Source organism: Sus scrofa, chromosome X (assembly GCF_054392235.1).
Source record: "Sus scrofa isolate SSC_HxYL_T2T_F1_AM1 chromosome X, Sscrofa_HxYL_maternal_Yorkshire_Landrace_v2.0, whole genome shotgun sequence".
NCBI lineage: Eukaryota > Metazoa > Chordata > Mammalia > Artiodactyla > Suidae > Sus > Sus scrofa.
In genome coordinates, this window is record NC_139401.1 from 24,765,741 (window position 1) to 24,783,327 (window position 17,587).

Sequence of the window (17,587 nt, forward strand, 5' to 3'; positions counted from 1 at the left end):
TGTTCTCTTCCAGGAGTTTGATGGTGTCTTGTCTTATATTTAAGTCTTTAAGCCATTTTGAGTTTATTTTTGTGCATGGTGTGAGGGTGTGCTCCAGTTTTATTGATTTACATGCGGCTGTCCAGATTTCCCAGCGCCAATTGCTGAAAAGACCGTCTTTTTCCCATTTTATATTCTTGCCTCCTTTGTGGAAGATTAATTGACCTTAGGTGTCTGGGTTTATTTCTGGGTTCTCTATTCTGTTCCATTAGTCTGTCTGTTGTTGGTACCAGTAGCACACTGTCTTGATTACTGTGGCTCTGTAATATTGCCTGAAGTCTGGGAGAGTGATGCCTCTTGCTTGGTTTTTGTTCTTCAAGATTGCTTTGGCAAATCTGGGTCTTTAGTGGTTCTATATAAATTTTTGGATTGCTTGTTCTAGTTCTGTGAAAAATGTCATGGGTCATTTGATAGGGATTGCATTGAATCTGTAGATTGCTTTGGGTGGTGTGGCCATTTTTACAATATTAATTTTTCCAACCCATGAGCATGGAATATCTTGCCATTTCTTTGCATCCTCTTTAATTTCTTTGATTAATGTTTTATAGTTCTTGGCATATAAGTCTTTTACCTCCTCGGTCAGGTGTATTCCCAGGTATTTGATTTTTTGGGGTGTAATTTTAAAAGGTATTGTATTTTTGTATTCCATTTCTAATATTTCATTGTTAGTATACAAAGATGCAGCTGATTTCTGGATGTTAATCTTATATCCTGCTACTTTGCAGAATTTGTTGATCAGTTTGAGTAGTTTTTGGGTTGAGTCTTTAGGGTTTTCTATATATAGTATCATGTCATCTGCATACAGTGACAATTTTACCTCTTCTCTTCCTATTTGGATACTTTTTATTGCTTTTGTTTGTCTAATTGCTGTGGCTAAGACTTCCACTATTGTGCTGGATAAAAGTGGTGAGAGTGGGCATCCTTGTCTTCTTCCAGATTTTAGTGGGAAGGCTTTCAGCTTTTCTCCATTGAGTATTATATTCAAGCACATCTTAAAGTAGAGAAGCTAGCATTACTAATAAAATTATGCTTATTTATATACATATGTTATAGTTTATGTCGGTATCAGCAGCCAATTTACTTATTTTACTTTTATTTTTTTCTTTTTATAGCCACACCTGCAGCATATGGAAGTTCCCAGGCTAGGGAATCAGAGCTGCAGCTAAGGCCTACCCCACAGCCACAGCAGCACTGGATCTGAGCCGCATCTGTGGCGTCTACCACAGCTTGCAGCAATGCTGGATCCTTACCCTTTGAGCCAGGCCAGGGATAAAGCTGTATCCTCACGGAGACTACATTGAGTCCTTATCCTGCTGAGCCACAACGAGAGCTCTTTACTTATTTTTAAGTTAACGGACTTTAAACTGTGATAAAGTACACTTAACATAAAATGTACCATCTTAACTATTTTTAAGTGTAAAGTTCAATAGTATTAAGTACATTTTGTTGTGCACCTAATCCCCAGAACTTTTTTCATCTTGCAAAACTGGAACTCTATACCCATTAAACAGTAACTCCCCATTCTCCTCTCTCCCCAGCTGCTGGCAACCACCAGTCTACTTTCTTTTTTTTTTTTGTCTTTTTTTTTTTTTTTTTTTTTTTTTTGCCATTTCTTGGGCCGCTCCTGCGGCATATGGAGGTTCCCAGGCTAGGGGTCTAATCGGAGCTGTAGCTGCCAGCCTACACCAGAGCCACAGTAATGCGGGATCTGAGCCGCGTCTGCGACCTACACCACAGCTCACTCACGGCAACGCCGGATCGTTAACCCACTGAGCAAGGCCAGGGATCGAACCCGCAATCTCATGGTTCCTAGTTGCATTCGTTAACCACTGCGCCACAACGGGAACTCCTACTTTCTTTTTTTTTTGACCGTGCTGGTGGCATGTGCAGGTTCCCAAGCCAGAGAGATTGTACCCATGCCACAGCAGCAACCCAAGCCCTGCTGTGTCACAGGGAACTCTCACCATTCTACTTTCTGTCTCTCTCTCTTTTTTTATTCGTTTGTTTGCTTTTTAGGGCCACACCCGAGGCATATGGAGGTTCCCAGGCTAGGGGTCAAATCTGAGCTACAGCTGCTGGCCTACACCACAGCCACAGCAATGCAGGATCCGAGCCGTGTCTGCGACCTACACCACACCTCACGGCAACACCAGATCCTTAACCCACTGAGTGAGGCCAGGGATCAAACCCGCCACCTCACGGTTCCTAGTTGGATTCGTTTGTACTGCACCATGACAGGAACTCCTCTCTCTTTCTTGGGGGGTGCGTGTATCTTTTTTAGGGCCACATCTGCAGCATATGGAAAAATATGGAAAAAAATCTTAGCCCATATAGATAGTCACAAATGACAATATGTTGCAAATGGTAATAGTTTGTAATAGCTTGCCATAGAGTGCTTCGACTCATCTGAGTGTCAGCTCATCTAGAATAAAGAGGAATTATGAGACATTTTAGTTCCAAAGTTAATCATTAGCAGTACCTTAAAAGCTTTTTTCTTTTTTTAACCAGTATGTGTACAATTTAGAGAGTTAGTGAAAGAGTTTCTAGCCAGTTAAAATCTGTATTTTACGACACATTTGTGATGTCATTTGAAGAAATCTTTGACCTCTCACTGTCCTTTTTTGGGTAAGATTTCTCTCAAACATTCAATATAATCAAATACATTTTGTTCTTTTTGAGGATTTCATTCTTTGTTTCAGGTTCCTTTCTGACATTTATTTGCAGCTTAAAAACTTGGTAACAGTGTAACTCTGTATTACTTTACATATCAAATACCCATTTAACAAATATTTATGGGGTATCCATGCCAGGATCACAGTTACAAATGAGGAAAATAGATGTGATCCTCATGGAACTCACAGTTTAGTAGGGTTGATGAATAATAAATGAGTAAACAAACAACTAGATAAATATCTACAAATAATGCATTTTAATGATGAAAGAGAACAGTATACCATGAGAGAGGATAATAGGAGTGACTGCTTTAGACTGATTCGAGGAGATAACATTTAGAGTGAGTCCTGATGGCAAAAAGGAACCTGACGTTTAATAATTTGGAAGAAGATGAATTATTCGAGACAATTCCAGGCAATGAGAAGAGCATGGATGGCGATTCTAAGACATGAAAGAGCTTTGTATGTTTGGAAAACATGGGAAGACCCATGTGGTTGAAGCATATTGAGTGTATTAGTTTCCTATTGCTACTGTAGCAAATTACCACAAATTTATTATCTTATAGTTCTTGAGGTCAGACATCTGTCATGAGTATTAAGGGGCTAAAATGAAGGTGACAGCACAGCTGAATTCCTTCTGGAGGCTATAAGGGAGAATCAAGTCTCCCTGCCTTTTCTAGCTTCCAGAGGCCACTTGCTTTTCTTTTTCTCATGGCCCCTCTTCCATCTTAGTGCAGCACTTGAACTTCTGATTCTGTCATTGCATCTCTTCCTCTGACTCCGACCCTCATGCCTCCCTGTTATGGGGACCCTTGTGATCGCATTGGGCTCACCTGGGTAATCCAGGACCATCTCCCTATCTCAAGATCCTTAAATTAATCACATTTGCCAAGGGTCTTTTTGCCATGTAAGTTAACATTCACAGGTTCCAAAGAAATTTGGGGGAAGCATTATTCTGCCTACCATTCCGGGAATGGAGAGTTATATAGCTTTGTAAGAAACAAAGCTATACAAGTGAGTGTATTATGTTTTGTTTCAGGGCTATTTTAGTTATCAGGGTTTGTGTTCTTTACAGTTCAACGTGAATTGTTGTAACAAAGAGACCCGTCAATATTGTGACTTAAACAAGATAGGGGTTTATTTCTCTTTCATGTAATAGTCCAGAGGAAGACAGTCCAGGGCTGGGAGGGTGGCTCTGCTTCCTAAGTTCAGAGCTCCAGGCACATTTTTTTTCTGCTCTGCCAGCCTCAGCACATGGCTTCCCAGTCGTGGTCTAAGATGGTTGAGTCCACACTCCATCCAGTGGGTAAATGGAGAGGGACGACAGGGCAACCTACACATTCTTTTTATAGGATGACTTGCAAGAGCCATGCAACATTTTCCCTTGAATCCTATTTGCCAGAACTTTGTGACATGAACGTACCTGGACGCAAGGGAGGCTGGGAAATGACCCTTGAACAAAATTAGTTTGAACTGTGTGAGTCCCTTATACATGGACTTTTTTCATTAAATATGTACTACAAGTACTATACTATCCAAGGCTGGTTGAACCTGCAGTATGGAACCATGGACACGGGGCTGACTATATAGATTTTTAACTGCTCAGAAATCAGTGACCTTAACCCCTGTGTTTTCAAGAGTCAGTGGTATAGTATTTGGCTAGATGGTCATGGGTCCAGCTAAAACTCAGATGTTTTGTGTTATTAAAGGAAGACAAAATGGAAACCTGTCTCTGCAACAAATTCCTTCTTAAAAAAAATACTGATTTCTTATTTTATTTGAAAAATTGGTATTTGCACCTTGCCTTGAGATAGCTATTGCCCTTCAAGTTAAAAAAGGAAATTATGATACTTGCTGCCCATATAATTACAAACACTTCTGAAAAGTCTGCAATTTAAAGTCTGCTCCTTAGTAAAATTGACAGTTTGCATGGCATTATTCAACCCTATTTTGAAAGACACTGACATCTTATTAATGCTTAGAGCTTGTCTATTTTTATTTTTTATTTTTTTGTCTTTTTGTCCTTTTAGGGCCATACCTGTGGCATATGGAGGTTCCCAGGCCAGGGATCTAATCGGAGCTGTAGCCGTCAGCCTACACCAGAGCCACAGCAACGCGGGATCTGAGCTGCATCTGCGACCTACACCACAGCTCACAGCAACGCCAGATCCTTAACCCACTGAGTGAGGTCAGGGATTGAACCTGCAACCTCACGGTTCCCAGTCGGACTTGTTTTTGTTGCGCCACGACGGGAACTCCTTGGAGCTTGTCTAAATAGGATAAGAACTACTGAAATTGGAAACATTGTGGTACCAGCATTGATAGAAGCCCCTACTTCTCTATCTTATTCAGTAAAGGACTCACTTCTTTATTATTAACTTTTTGGTAATAAATTAAAACTTATCAGCATACTTAAAGACATATTCCTGTTGAATAAGTGATAAGTGGTTTATATACTAAAAGTCTTCTTCATAGTTACCTAGAAGAACATATATGAAGACAGGCAAAAAGAGAAATATGAAGTCCTTAATCTTATGCAAGTGAATTGTGTACTTCACATAATGTTAGCCCTTGAACCAATTTGTCAAATATGTGTGTTCTGAGATTTCGTTCTAACTTTTTCGCTTAATGGTACAAATTATATTTTCGGAGCAATCTGCTTATCTCCCATTCATTGAATAAGTATCTATTGAGCACCTACTGTGTATCAGGCACAGTACTAGATGCATAGGGCACATCAGTGAATAAAAGAGAGAAATAACCCTTCCCTTTGTGAACTTCCATTAATGTTGTAGTATCAGTAGATTGGCATTTACTAAGCATTTTTTTTTTCTTTTTCGGCTGCTCCTGTGGCATATGGAAGTTCCCAGTCCAGGGATCAAATCTGAGCTGGAGCTGCTGCCTAGACCACAGCTGCAGCAATGCTGGATCCTTAACCTACTGCACCAGGCTGGGCATCACACTGGTGCCTCTGCAGAGACAAGCTGGATCATTAATCCACTGTGCCACAGCGGGGACTCCTAAGCATTTTTTTTAATATGAAATTTTTATTGAAATATGCCATAGTTACAGAAAAGTGCACAGATCATAACCGAAAAGCCGAGTGGATTTTTATAAAGTTACCAGAACCCTAAATCCTGTTTGTGCTGCTTCTGTCTGTTTTTTGGGAGAAACCACTATCCTGACTTCTAACGTCATAAACTAGACTGACCTGCTTTTGAACTTACATAAACAGCATCATACAGTACATGCTCTCCTGTGGCTGGATTATTTTTGTCAATATTTTATTCATGAGGTTCATTGCGTTTTGTGTAGTTGTGGTTCATTTAGTCTCCTTCCTGTGTCATATTCCCTTGTGTGAGCATATCACAAAATTCTTATGCATTCTCTTGTTGACAACCATTTGGTGGTCTCCTGTGTCTGGCTTTTATGAATAGTGCTGCTATAAACATTCCTGCATAGGCCTTTCAGTGGACATTTGAATGCATTTCAGTTGTGTATGTAACTTGGCATGGAATCATTGCTTCATAGAGAGTGCTTATGTTCAACTTCAGTAAATATTGACAAACAGTTTTCCAAAATGTTTGAAGCAATTTATTCTTCCCCCAGCAATGTAGGAGAGTTTTAGTTGCTCCACACCCTTGTCAACACTTGATATTGTCTTTTTCATTTAAGCTACTCTATGGAAGTGTAGTTACATGGCCTTGCAGTTTTCATTTGTATTTCCCTGATGACTAAGTGGGGCCCCTTTACCTATGTTTATAACACTCATTTGGATATCCTCTTTTGTGAGGTGTTTGATTAAGTCTTTTGCCCATTTTTCTATTAAATTGTCTATTTCTTTCTAGTAAGCTTTTCTATATGTGCGTTGTGGCATCTTGCTTTGAAAGATCCTATGTGTACTTACATAATCAGATTTAAATTTTGTTTGCATAATTTTTTCAATAACATTAAGTTGTTTAATTTATGCCGAAAGAACCAAGAGCCTTATTTTTATGCTCACTGTGTGTTGTTTCAAAATGATGTTGTAACTTGGCAAGGACCACAGAACTATTTTGAAAAATTTCACTGCTTCAACTCTGCTGATGAGTCGTGCACTGTTTTAACATGATAAAAGCTTAGTGCCTATAACAAATTCAGCCACCATTTTATTCTGTCTTTAAATAACATCGTGAGAGCATTTTAGGTACATTATTTTCATTTTATGTACTGTCAATTGCTAGAGAAAGATTCATTTGATTCCAGTATGCTGTTTTTTGTTGTTTCATCTCCAGCCCAATCAATCTCATCACCCCCATCACCATTTTTGTTGTTGTTGTTGTTTAAAATGTCCTGTTTTTAATCTGTAATTCATTTCTGGCTTTAAAGGTAATAATTTCAAACCATCAAAGAAAGTTGCAAATAATAATAGCTCACAGACTATTTAAGATGTACCAGTCATTGTTCTGTGCTTTAAGTATTTTAACACATTTAACCCGTATGAGGTAGGTGCTGTTATCAGCTTCGGTTTACATTTGATGCAATTGAGGCCCAGGAGTAGTAACTTGGCTTAGTCACAAATTTGGTACGTGGGAAACTCGAAATTTGAACCCTGATGCCTAGCTCTCTGTTTCTCCAGCCCCTTTAGCTGTCTCTTTCAGCTTGATGTGGCAAATTTCCCACTGCCAGCATGCTCTCTGATACACTGCACATTTTTTCTCTTACTGCTAGTACTGTCAGTGCCTAGAAATCCTGCTACTTACTGCTGGTGCCTTATCTAAGACCCTCGAGGTTGGCTAGGATGTTTCATGTATCCCAGCTTATAGGGTCCTTGTATTCAGAGGTCAGACACAAGGATGTGGTTCTTGCTTCTTATTCAGAGCGACTTCCCATTTGCTGCTCTCCTTGATGTAAATCTCTCTTTTTTTTTTTTTGGTATTTTTTTAGATAATGATTTTTATTTTTTTCCATTATAATTGGTTTACAGTGTTCTGTCAGTTTCTACTGTACAGCAAAGTGACCCAGTCACAAACGTGTATATATATAATACACACACATACATACATTCTTTTTCTCACATTATCCTCCATCAGGTTCCGTCATAAGTGACTAGATATAGTTCCCTGTGCTATACGGTAGGACCTTAATTGCTTATTTGCTCCAAAAGCAACAGTTTGCATCTATTAACCCCAGATTCCCAGTCCATCCCAGTCGCTCCCCCTCTCCCTTGGCAACCACCAGTCTGTTCTTCAAGTCCATGAGTTTCTTTTCTGTGGAAAGTTTCATTTCATAACATAAATCTCAATGGGATAGCAGTGATGTTTTGGCCGATACAAATGATATGCTGGGGTTTATTAAATATGATTTCATTTAGAAAGTAGAGCCCCTAGGTGGCTCTTATCTTTGTTTTGGGAAACAAATTGTCACTTCTCTAGTGCTCTGAATATTAAAATAGAATGGAGTATGGAATTCTGTCTTGGACCTGATCCAAAAGATTCTAATTATCAAGGCATGCTAATGACCAGGTATAAAGTAGTTTTGCCTACAGGGTGATCCTATGGTCTGGACTCCTAAACATAATGTTAGAGTTAAGCTTTGGTTGTTTATTTGTATCTTTTCATTACTGTAATTTTTTTGAGAAATGGACACTTCTTTCTTTTACTGTGATCAGGTTGCAAAGAGTTGGAAATGTCTGTGTCCTCAAAGTGGGAGAAAGTGAAGGGAAACTCAGTGGGAAAAAAAAGAGCTCCCCCCATCACCTTTCAATTCAGTACGTTGGGTAATATTTTTGATTTTTTTTTTCCAGTTGTGTCACTGACGGCCCTGTTCAGAACACCGCAAGTATTAGGTTGTCTAAATTGTGTTTAGTGGAAGTTATTAAGCAAAGACTTTGAGAGACAGGCTTGCTGTCCGGAATTTGTTCCTTAACCTGCAGTGGTTTGCTAGCATTTTTATGGACTGATTAGTCCCTCTGGATTCACTCTCTTGAGGCCAGTTTTTTTAAATGTGTGTAGGCAGAGGCCACTGTGCTTGGGCAACAAATAAAACCCAGTGTGGGTGGCTTCATTTATGAGAACTGAAATCCTAACAATGAGAAGCAAGGAGTTTATCAGGAGCCATTTGCTGCCTCTGGACCTTGGATGTTTTTCACCCCTTATATTATGAATTGGTCCAGTTCTTCAGTATTTAGCTCTCTCTCTCTCTCTCTCTCTCTCTCTCTCTCTCTCTCTCTCTCTCTGTGTGTGTGTGTGTGTGTGTGTGTGTGTGTGTCTTTTTTGGGCTGCATCTGCGGTGTATGGAAGTTCCCAGGCTAGGAGTTGAATCGGAGCTATAGCTACCAGCCACAGCCACAGCAACTCAGGATTTGAGCTGCTTCTGTAACCTACACCACAGCTCATGGCAACACCAGATCCTTAACCCACTGAGCGAGGCCAGGGATTGAACCTGCATCGTATGTTTACTAGTCGGATTCATTTCCACTGTGCCGCAATGAGAACCCCTTAGTTTTCTTGAATGCTGGAAATGAGCTCAAGAATGTGATCATGGTAGAAGTTCCCTTGTGGTGCAGCAGGTGAAGGATCCGGTGTTGCTGCAGCTGTGTGGTGCCTCTGCTACTGTGGTGGGGGTTTGACCCCTGGCCTAGGAACTTCCACATGCCATGGGTGTGGCCCCCCAAAAAATAAAAAAAAAAAGAATGTGATAGTGGAATAGTGGTATCTACCTCTCCCCACCAGAGATACCTTTTTCTTTTCATCTACTCTGTTCTGATTTTATGATCTTCTTTGATAATGGACTTTGGATGGGGAAAGATTGTATGATTTATTTGCCAGTCGATTCAGAAGTTTCAGTATTATGGTGAAAGAGAAAAAATGATTTCTTGCAGATACACAGGATAAATTATTTGATTCTTTTCTGAGTAATTTTACAACAGAATGACTCCCTTGCTGTACAGCCTTCTTTTATTCACAAGTCTTTATTAATTCACCAAAAGAGGTGAAACTTTTAAAGAATGCTTATATGTTTGGCAGGTCTATTTCTTTTCAACATCACATAGTAAATTACTGTAACATGAATGTCCCTGGGCCCCACTTACTAGTGGATACAGATGAAATTGTATTAACAGTAGGAGTCTAGATTTCCTCACTCACAAGGGACTTGCAGCCTTCATAAAGCCTTTCTCCCTCCTTTCTGTTGGCCATTTGGAGGAGGCTCACATGTGCCAGTGGACCGCCATGCAGCATCGCCATGTTGTTTCTCTCATGCTCTTGGTCCCCCTCGTTGATAACTTTTGCTCCTGATGCTGATTGATCATCCTTCTGGTCACCACTGTGTTTTCTCTGGTTCCTCTGGGGGGAATGCCAAGGGGGCTGTCTTTTTTTTTTTTTTTGGTCTTTTTAAGGCCGTACCTGAGGCATATGGAGGTTTCCAGGCTAGGTGTCTAATCGGAGCTGCAGCTGCCAGCCTACACCACAGCAACGCAGGATCTAAGCTGTGTCTGCAACATACACCACAGCTCACAGCAACACTGGATTCATAACCCACTGAGCAAGGTCAGGGATTGAACCCTCATCCTCATGGATACTAGTTGGTTTCATTACTGCTGAGCCACAATGGGAACTCCCAAGGGGGCTGCCCTGATATCCACAGAGGCACCCATCCTTAGCAGACATAGTGGTGTTTTATGCAGTACAGAGGCCACCCCTCTCCCCAGCTCTGCATTGGGCCTTGTCACCAGGGAGACCAATGAATTGCTTTTGCTTTCCCCAAGTCATGCCTCATGGTGTCTTTAACTAAAATGGTCCTTCCAGGAGTTCCAGTCATGGCGCAGTGGCTAACGAATCCGACTAGGAACCATGAGGTTGCGGGTTCGGTCCCTGCCCTTGCTCAGTGGGTTAACGATCCGGCGTTGCCGTGAGCTGTGGTGTAGGTTGCAGACGCGGCTCGGATGCCGCATTGCTGTGGCTCTGGCATAGGCCGGTGGCTACAGCTCCGATTGGACCCCTAGCCTGGGAACCTCCATATGCCGCAGGAGCGGCCCAAGAAATAGCAACAGCAACAACAACAACAAAAAGACAAAAAAAAAAAAAAAATGGTCCTTCCAGTTTTCCCCTGCACTTCTTTTTGTTTTTTTTCTCTTTTAGCTGCACCCTTGGCATGTGGATGTTCAATTATTTTCAATCCCTAATTGAATCTGTGGTGCAATTGCAGCCTGCGCCACAGCTGTGGCGATGCTGGATCCTTAACCTGCTGTATCACATGGGAAATTCCCACTCCACCCTATTTTTGATCGGTGCACTTAAGAATCAAGCAGATCAAGAGTTTCCTGGTGGCCTAGCAGTTAAGGATCTGGTATTGTCACTGCTGTGGTGTGGGTTTGATTCTTGGCCTGGGAACTTCCACATACTGCGGGCATGGCCCCCCCAAAAAAAGAGTTGGAGTTCCCACTGTGGTGCAGTGGAAACGAATCTAACTAGTATCCTTGAGGAAATGGGTTCAATCCCTGGGTTGCTCAGTGGGTCGCTCTGGTGTTGCCATGAACCGTGGCATACGCTGGCAGCTGTAGCTTCTGATTCGACCCCTAGCCTGGGAACTTCCATGTGCCAGCAATGCAACCCTAAAAAGCAAAAAGAGAGAGAGAGAGAGAGAGAGAGAGAGAGAGAGAGAGAGAGAAAGAATCAAGCAGATCATATGGGCAATATTCTGTATGTGGTTGTCATGGTGTAGGTGGTACTGAGTCCTCTTATTGCCTGCCCATGGTGCAAAGCAGGGTGGACTGAGGTGGCCCTCAAATCTGGCTGAACATTACAATCACCTGGAAAGATTTGAGAGCATTAAAAAATTACCTATGCCTTCAGAGCTTTTCAATTAATTGGTTGGGGCCCAATAAGGAACACATGTCAGCGGAGTCTTAGTGTTTAAGAGACAGAGCGTGTGAAGGGACATGGACCCCGGAGGGTACTTAATCTGTCCAAAATCACCACATGCATCCTTGGTTTAGCATTGCCTTTTGATGTGTTTTAGAAAAGAAAATTGGAGAACAACAAACTAGCTGGTCCAGAATGCAACTGCTGGCATCTAATTTTGAATATTCAGAATGGACCATTTCTTGAACACAAAACTTGTCTAAATTTCATTCTCATTATCTTATTGCTCCAGTTTTCTTTTTCTTTTTTTCTTTTCTGTGAAAGGGAATATTCTCTGCCAGCTCACCAGAATGGAATGAAGATGAGGATGGGAATATCCATATGCATGAGAATATGACATTTTTAATGGATTTGTATAAATTTAAATTAAGAATGCACCTGCACAGATATCATCAATAGGCCCCCATCCAATACATATACATAGGTCATTATTGCAGTTGAATGCTGTGGATGTTTCCATGTAAAAAATCAGTAATGACTTGAATGGGAAAAGGTGAGGCCACTATTAGTAAAATTGCCCCCATAGTCCTGAAGGCATGGAACACATTCCTGGAATGTGAGGTCAACACGCATGTGTAGTGGGGGTTTGGGGTGCACAGCATTGGAGTAGCTCTGCCAGTCTTTTTTTTTTTTTTTGGCTGCACCCATGGCATGTGGAAATTCCTGCGCCAGGGATTGAACCTGTGCCATAGCAGCAACCAAGCCATTGCAGTGACAGTGCCAGACCTTTAACCCTCTTTGCCACAAGAGAACTCCTCTGTTGGTCTTCTTGAAATGTACATGCACATGTTGACATGACAAGAGAAAGCATCACAGCATTAACTCAGATTGTGAGATAATTATGACTTATTCATAGCACTGCAGGCCGATTACAATAATGATTACATTTCTGTAGCAGTTTCCTCCCGTCCTCCTTCCTGTCCCCAGGAAGCCTAAAGAACTTTTCTCATTTATTTTTCACAGTGCGCCCATAGTTTAGTTGCATTTGTTTCTTTAAATCACAAAGTCTTGAACCAAAGGGGGGAAAAGTGTCACTCATGTTTATGAAACGAGAGAATTGAAATGGACCTAAAAATCATTTGGCTTTAACTTGCTTGTATTTCATTAAGTCACGAGAGAGCTTACATATTTACTTTGTATAGGTTCCCATAAGGTGACATTTGTAGTTAGAGCAACAGAGAAAGGCCAGAAGGACAGTGTGGGGCCAGTCATAGAGGAAAGATGATGAGTTGTTAGAGTTTTCCTTAAAGGTACTGGATTGGGGAGAAAAGGTAGCGCTGGGGAGCATGTTGATGCCTCCTCTTGGAAACTGCAAGCCAGTGGGGGAAGAGCAAGTGTGTCAAGTGATTCGGCAGTATTTACTAAAGCTGATCATGCTTATACCCCGTGACCCAGAAATCCTACCTCTGGATGTATACCCGAGTGAAAGGAGTGCCCATTCATCAGAAGATGTGTGTTACAAAAGAAGGTTTGTAGCAGCCTTTTCATAATAGCCCCGAATTGGATACAACCTAAAAGCCCATCAGTAGGAGCATGGATAAATAATTTATAGTATGTACCTATAATGAAATACCACTCAGCCAAAAACAAACAAGAAAACAAGCAAATAAACAAAAAGTCCCTACTGGGTCTCCTAGACGTTGTGGAAGAGACCAGTTACAAAAGAGTATACACTGTATAAATCATTATTATAAAGTTTGAACAGACAAAACTGATAAATGATGATGGAAGTGAGAATAGTGGTTATCTTTGAGGGTGGGTATTGCCTCGGAAGGGGTGACTCAGGTGTATACATGTGTCAAAATTTATTGAGCTGCACGTTTGAAATTAGAGCATATTCTGTACCATATATATATTAAACCTCAATTTAAACAAAGACAAAAACAAAAAAGAAATATGGATAGGGAGAGACATTGTTGTCTAAGTATCAGAATTAAAAACTCAAGAGTTAGGTAAAGTAAAAGTAAAATTTATTATTTGTACTGAATTTTATTTCAGTGACTAAAATTTGCTTTCAGGTGTTGATAAGTTACTAGCCCTCAAAATGATCATCTGCTAGCAAAATATATCTTCTTTCTTTTTTTTTTTTTTTTTTTTTTTTTTTTTGTCTTTTTGCTATTTCTTGGGCCGCTCCTGCGGCATATGGAGGTTCCCAGGCTAGGGGTCCAATCGGAGCTGTAGCCACCGGCCTATGCCAGAGCCACAGCAACACAGGATCCGAGCCGCGTCTGCGACCTACACCACAGCTCACGGCAACGCCGGATCGTTAACCCACTGAGCAAGGGCAGGGACCGAACCCGCAACCTCATGGTTCCTAGTTGGATTCGTTAACCACTGCGCCATGACGGGAACTCCTATCTTCTTTCTTAACCCTTTAGCAGTAACATAGTCATTTGATTTTGTATTTATTATGAAGATATTTGTGGCACTATTCTGTTTGATTACCTAAAAGCCATCCCCAACCTTGTATTCCTTATAAATTTCTTACAGATGTTGGAAAAACCGGAGGCTGATTTTCTCAGCCTCTCTTTCAAGTCTTAAACATAGATCCTATCTTTTGATAGGAGGATAGTCGAAACATTTGTGGATGTATTTTGTAAGTACCACAGCATCCACAACTGACATAAATTCTTATGCATTTTCAGCTTTCAATCACTTTAACTAGGAGAGATAAGTCCAGTACAATTCACTTGGGTTCCACCATGCCTTCATTTTAATTTTGGGGCTGTAGATACTTATGACCAGTAAGCCACGAGTAAGGTGGGAAAGGGCTGCAGGGAAGGCAAACCAATGTGTCTGCCAGAGATTTCTCTCCTTTTGTTGGCTCAGATAATAATGGGCCAAATAAGATGCTCTTTACAAAAAGAGATAACAATGATGAAATTTTATTTTTTGGGCCATGCCTATGGCATGAGAAAGTTCCCAGGCCAGGGATGGAACTTGCGCCACAGCAGTGGCAATGCTGGATCCTTAATCCACTGAGCCACCAGGGAACTCCTGGCAATGATAGAATTTTGAATAAGGAAAGCCACATTTCTCTATGGAGAATTAGTGCACTCTTAGAATTAAATAGCCTCAGAATTTGACTAATTTATTAAAGGATGGATACAGTAGAAATAACTTAGCTCTTTGGTATAATTGGATCACGCCCACTGGGCTGTGGACAGAGAGAAGGAACCCACATCCCTTTTTTTATTTTCTTGGGGTAAAACAAGCCAGGTGTGCTTCATGGTTCTTATCACATTGTGTAGGAAGAAGGCTTTGAGCACAAAATCTGCTCATAAACAATGAAAAAGAAGCGTTCATGAAGAACATGTGATGAGAGAGAAGAATTTAGAGTGAAAGCAAAGGTTTTTCCAGAATTAGAAAGTAAAATTGAAGTTCAACACAAGTTTAGAAAAAAAAATCCATAATTAAGTGTTTATATTTAACTTGATATTGTACAGGGTCTCTTTTATACTTAGCAATTATATAGAATTTAAATATTTATTCCATTTTCTTTTTTTCAGATTTTTTTTTGTTTTTCTAACGTCTTATATAGTAAAATTGAAAAATTGTGGCTGTGAATACCCACACACCCATCACTTAAATTCTACAATAATTGCTTTATGACATATCTTTCTATATGTTGATCCTGCTATCCATCTGTCAATGTAACTTATTTTTTGGTGCATTTTATTTACTTATTATTTTTTTTCACCACACCTTTGGCATGTGGAAGTTCCCGAGCCAGGGACTGAACCTGTGCCACAGCAACAACCCAAGCTCCTCCAGTGACAACACCAGATCCTTAACCCAGTGTACCACAAGGGAAATCCTCGTGCACTTAAAAGTAGGTTGCATGGAGTTTCCATGTGGCACAGCAGGTTAAGGATCTGGTGTTGTCATTGCAGTGACTCAGGTTGCTACTATGGGGTGGGTTTGATCCCTGGCCCAGGAACTTGCACATGCTACAGGTGTGGCCAAAACAAAACAAAAAGTATGTTGCAAACATCAGTGCACTTCTCCTCTGAACACTTCAGCCATTTAAAAAAAATTTTTTTTTTCTTTTTGTTATTTCTTTGGGCCGCTCCCACGGCATATGGAGGTTCCCAGGCTAGGGATGGAATCGGAGCTGTAGCTGCCAGCCTACACCACAGCTCATGGCAACACCGGATCCTTAATCCACTGAGCAAGGGCAGGGACCGAACCCGCAACCTCATGGTTCCTAGTCGGATTCGTTAACCACTGCACCACGACGGGAACTCCAGCCATTTAAAAAATTTTTTATGGAAGAAGCAATTTGGGCAGAATTAGGTGCTTCTCTTAGTTACTCTTTTTTTTTTCTTCTTCTTAACTTCTTCTCTCAGTTACTCTTGTCATATATTGAACCATTACCATAGAAGTTATGATAATAGTTAACATTTATTGAGCACTTCCTAGGTACCAAGCATGTAATTCTTTGCAATAATCCCAGGAAATAGGTACTATTATTATCTTCATTTTATAGATGACTAAGCTGAGATTTGGTCAGTTAAATACCTGATCAAGTTTGCATAGCCAGAAAGTGGCCCAACTAGTACTTGAACCCTTGCACTTTGACTTGAGAGACTGGTCCCTAAATTGGAAGGAGTAACTAGGATTACAGGAGGAAGGAGCTGCTTGAAGGTTTCCAAATCCTATAAGAGATGACAAATATCATCCTTGGGGCAATACATACCACTCTTGCTTTTTTTTTTTTTTTTTGTCTTTTTGCCTTTTCTAGGGCCGCACCTGCGGCATATGGAGGTTCCCAGGCTAGGGGTCCAATCGGAGCTGTTACTGCTGGCCTACACCAGAGCCACAGCAACACGAGATGCGAGCCGAGTCTGCGACCTACACCACAGCTCACAGCAACGCCAGATCCTTAACCCACTGAGCAAGGCCAGGGATCAAACCCGCAACCTCGTGGTTCCTAGTCGGATTCGTTAACCACTGCTCCAGGACGGGAACTCCCACTCTTTCTTTCTTTCTTTTTTTTTTAGGGCCGCACGTGCTGCGTATGGAGGTTCCCAGACTAGGGGTTGAATCAGAGCTTCAGCTGCCGGCCTACACCACAGCCACGGCAAGGCCGGATCCTTAACCCACTGAGCAAGGCCAGGGAATGAATCCACCTCCTCATGGATTCTAGTCAGGTTTGTTACCGCTGAGCTACACCGAGAACCCCTAAACCACTCTTTCCATCCATTTGTACACAAGATGGAACTGTATAATGCAGGAAGGATTTTCTGATTAGTGGGTTATTATTCTTTCTGTTTTTTTCTCTAATTATCCCCGTGTTTTTGATCACCGTATAGCTAATTCATAAGTACATTTACCACCAGATTCCAGGGAGGAATGTGACCAGGCATTAGTTTCTTATTTGTTCTCTAGTTTAATTTTTTTTCCAGAAATATGGAATGCAGAGTTCCTGTCATGGCTCAGTGGTTAATGAACCCAACTACCATCCATGAGGACATGGGTTCGATCCCTGGCCTTGCTCAGTGGTTTAAGGATCCGACGTTGTCATGAGCTGTGGTGTAGGTCACGGATGTGGCTTGGATCCTGAGTTGCTGTGGCTGTTGCTGTGGCGTAGGCCGGCGGCTACAGCTCCGATTTGATCCCTAGCCTGGAACCTCCATATGCCATGGGTGCAGCCCAAAAAAAAAAAAAGGAATGCTTCACAAATTTGCGTGTCATCCTTGCTCAGGGGCCATACTAATCTCTATATCGTTCCAATTTTAGTATATGTGCTGCCAAAATGAGCATATTCTAGTTTAATTTTTAAAAGCCCTTTTTGTTAAAATATGATGTACATAGAGAAAAGCGTAATTATAACAAAGTGGGTACATCCATGCATGCCAGGAGCGGAGCAAATACTAGTTTCACATATGGCAATGCCCAAGCACGTTTATATGGACTTGAGCATGCTGTATCTCCTACTTTGCTTTCCTTACATTTTAATAGGAGAACAAA

The 17,587-nt window shown here is 41.1% G+C and overlaps 1 non-coding gene across 1 annotated transcript; it reads right to left on the reverse strand.

Annotated features, from left to right (window-relative positions):
• Positions 1-17,276: 17,276 nt before the first annotated feature.
• LOC146394515 (U6 spliceosomal RNA) lies at positions 17,277-17,380 on the reverse strand. The gene has a single exon (XR_014835965.1). It is a non-coding gene; the product is annotated as a U6 spliceosomal RNA (small nuclear RNA).
• Positions 17,381-17,587: the final 207 nt, after the last annotated feature.